The sequence below is a fragment of the Elephantulus edwardii genome, unplaced genomic scaffold (assembly GCF_000299155.1).
Source record: "Elephantulus edwardii isolate Elephantulus edwardi_28Jun2011 unplaced genomic scaffold, EleEdw1.0 scaffold00308, whole genome shotgun sequence".
NCBI lineage: Eukaryota > Metazoa > Chordata > Mammalia > Macroscelidea > Macroscelididae > Elephantulus > Elephantulus edwardii.
Window position 1 is genome coordinate 1,224,333 of NW_006400058.1, and position 3,792 is coordinate 1,228,124.

The 3,792-nt window shown below is 48.8% G+C and overlaps 1 pseudogene; it reads right to left on the bottom strand.

Moving 5' to 3' along the window:
* Positions 1-1,335: 1,335 nt before the first annotated feature.
* On the bottom strand, positions 1,336-3,040 carry LOC102854390 (annotated as a pseudogene).
* Positions 3,041-3,792: the final 752 nt, after the last annotated feature.

The following is a 3,792-nucleotide window of genomic DNA, read 5'->3' on the forward strand; positions in this document are numbered from 1 at the left end:
AAGCTGAATATCAAATTTAATATTAATAATAAACCAAATGCTCTATCAGGATATAAGGGAGGCATAATACAAGCTGGAGTTCACCCTGAGGCACTAAGGCATTCCTTAAGGGTCAACATAGTTCTTAGTTTGTACTCACTGAATCCGTCCCTCCTGAGATTAGCATAAGGTAAACAATAGAGAAGAACTCTGCCTTATCTGCAAAAGACTTCCCCATGATCCCTTGTTTTTGTTTTCTACTCCCTTGTGATTATTCTTTGCTTACCTTTCTGATGATTCTCAATAAATACACAGAGAGGCATGGCTTGGGCACTTCAGTCATCAGGACTGCTGGCCCCCTGTCTTTACTCTCTCTTATCTCATTCTAGGCTGTCTGTCTCATTATTACTTTACCCTTAGTCTGCAACATTCCTTCTTTTTTTAATTAATTTTAATGAACATTTACAAAGACTTAGGGTTTCCATTTATTCATTGTTGCACTTTTCTCCCTGCCCACGCCCTCCCCCCCAATTCACTCTTCCTGAAAGGTAAAAGAGAAACTCTTTCATTGTTATGCAATCCCTCCCCCCAAGTCCACTCCACTATGCAGCCTTCATTCCTGTCATGGCAATAATACCCAATCATATATCCCTTTCCCCCCCACATTGAATTCTTTTAATAGTCTGTAAAAGGTAATATACAGAACTAAACTTTCCCTTTTTAAGCTAATGTTATAAATCTATATTATCACTTATATATAAATACTATACACTATTGCTGATCATTAATTAGGTGAAGAAGGCCAACAGTGTGTACCTCTAAATGTTAAAGCAAAACAAAATAAAAACAGTTTAGTAAGCATGAGTGTCTGCCTCGCTCATTTAATCTGCGTGAGCGCTGTGGGATTTGGTCAGCTGACTGTACCAGACGGAGAAAGAGTGTGTGTGTGTGTGTGTGTGTGTGTGTGTGTGTGTGTGTGTGTGTGACTCAATTTGCACTCCTCAAAAATATAAACATACAAAGATGGATTATTCCTAGAAATCAAGAACAAGATCAATTATCAAACTAATTTCAAACACAGAAGAAAGTAAGGCACAGAACATGTGCCACGGGTGGGTTTTAATTGTACTGGCACCGGCAGTAGATGCTAGCATGAAACCTCCTCTCTGAACTTTTAAAGGCATTGTTCCTAAACTCCAATTCAGTCCTGCTCCAAGCACAAAACAGGCAGTGGCCGTGTGATCCTAACCGAACACCTGTTTGGCACTATGATAAAGAAACCCAGGACGCTCCCACTGAAGTGGGAAACTGGAATATGAGGAGGGGTTCTAGTCCGCGAATCCCAGGAACACACGCTCAGGGGACAGCCCTGCCTCGGCTGCGCCTACATGGCCTCGAACTGTCAATCCTCTGCTTGGTGTTGTCCTGCCGGATCTTCCCCAGGGTCTTATACTTGTCACGCCCCAGCCGCATGTCCTCATTGTGGATGATGTCGTTGTGGGTCCTCTTGTTCTCGTCTAGGGCCTGGGACAGCTCTTTGGTCGGGTCCTCAGCTGCTGCTGCACGCCTTCGTTCTTCTCGGCCTCGGTGATGCGCTTCTCCTCGTTGTGGTCATCCAAGATTCCTTCACGGGACCGCTGGGCGCTACAGCCCGTGTACTCGCTGCCCTCCTCTTGCATGTTCTCCTGAACGTGGTAGTTCACCAGCTCGTACACAGGAGGTGACTGCCTGGGCACCGTCATCACCAGGTGCGGTTCCTCCTTGGTCTTCGCCAGGTCGAACTGGAACTCTTCGGCCCTGTGCTGCCACTCTCCTGCTTCGTCCTCCTATGCCGCCGGGCCTCTTCCAGAAGGGCAATCTTGGTGGTGTATTTGGCCAGCTCCGCAGCCAGCTGCTCCTGGGTCTTTGTCTGATCCACCACCTGGCGCTCCAGCTCCTCCTTGGCCCCCAGCGTCAGCCTCCAGGCAGTCGCTCCGCCTTCTCCTGCTCCGGCTTCCTCTCCTCCTCCAGCTGCAGGGCCCTCTGGATCTGGTCAGAGTTCTTTTCCCGCCTTCCTGGTCTTCTGCTCATCGTCCTGCAGCCTCTGCATCAGCTCCTCCTTCTCCCGCATCATCTGCTCCTTCTCTCTCTCCACTGTCTCCTTCCTCTTCTTCTCGGTTTCCAGCTGTTGGCGCTCCAGCTGCTTCTGGTGCTTCTCCTTGCGGGCCTGGGCCTTCATCTGCTGCACCTTGATGGTGCCAGGCTTGTGCTCGTGGTTGCCCAGTGCAGAGCTGCAGGATGCGCTTGCTGATCCTCGGGAGGAGGGCACAGAACACGAAGTCGGGGGCCTTCTTGTCAATGGGCTTAATGACAAACTGATTTCACTCCAAGGGAAGCCCATCTTTGGGGTCACCTTGTCTTCTTCCTCAAAAATGTTCAGCCTGAGGGCATCCACTCCGAGCCAAAGGTCAGCTCCTTTCTTGTTCTTTATCTCAAAAGAGTTGGTCCCGAACATCTCCAGGTCCTGCGTGATCTTCAGGTACAGCGCTGTCTCTGAGCATCCCACAGTGCTCGCGTGTCACACCTGGATGCGGTCCTCCCACTGGTCCTGAGTGAGCTTGTTCTGGTCCATCTGGGCGATCAGGTGCTTGGAGCTGAGGTACCCGGACTTGTGCTTTTCTTTGTTGTAGTCTCCAAACTTGGTCTGCACGGCGTCGGAGCTCAGGAGCACTGCCGTCTCGGGTGGGCAGTAGATCTCATCACTCAGAATGCCGTCTTTCACTTGGAGGAAGAAGAGCTTTTGGGTGATGTCCTGGATGAGCTCCTCTGCCACATCTTCAGGTAGAACTTGGCACGGACCTTGAACTGGACGGGGTTCTCCTTTTTGAGCTCCTGGGCGGACACATTTATATCAAGTTTCAACCAAGTAGGAAATCCTTTATTATCCACGTACTGGAGGCCAAAGTACCACACTTCCCGAAGACCAATGGTCAAAGAGCTGCTTCCCAGTGGTGTTGGGCTGGATGGTGAACTCCAGCTCCGTGTCCCTGGTGGTGACCTGCACATTGATTGGTTTCAGCATTTTCAGTTGCTAGGGTGGGAGGATAACAACAACAACAAGGGTGAGAGTGAGGGGTTGTCGTCAATCCCTGGGAAACACAGCTCGACTCTGAGCAGCAGCGGCGGAAGGGACCCTCCTGGGCTGGATGCGAGGCAGGGGTGGGAATGAGGACACAGGACACAGGCTCCTCTGTGCACGGAGACTCCTCATATATCCCTTTTAAATAGTTCTCTCCCTCATCTGATTCAATGCAGTATACATTATTCATCCCCACCTTTTCTGTCTTCCCTCAACCCCAATGTCAGTCTTGTTTACAACAGTGGCACTATGCAATATTTGTCCTTTTGTGACTGAGATATTTCACTCAGCATAAAGTCCTCCAGGGTCACACATTTTAAATAATATTTCATGAGTTCCTTGTTTTTCAATGCTGCATTGTATTCCATTGTGTGAACATACCACAGCTTCTCTATCCATTCGTTTGTTGATGGGCACTTGGGTTGTTTCCAGCTCTTTGTTATTGCGAACAAAGAAGCAATAAACATGGGTGTGCAGCCATCTTAACTCTTTAGTCTGTCCTTTCTGGCGAGCGGAGCCTGCAGGAGTCCAATCTACGACACTTTCGTTCAAAGTATTAACAGGACTCACTCCTTTTCTCCTCTTCATTGTGACCAATGGATCTGTTCTCCCGCAGAAGACAAAGGAAGCATATAACACAGAGGACTATCAGGATGATGTCTAAGATTCTCACTAACATTTCCCTGAAATCCACA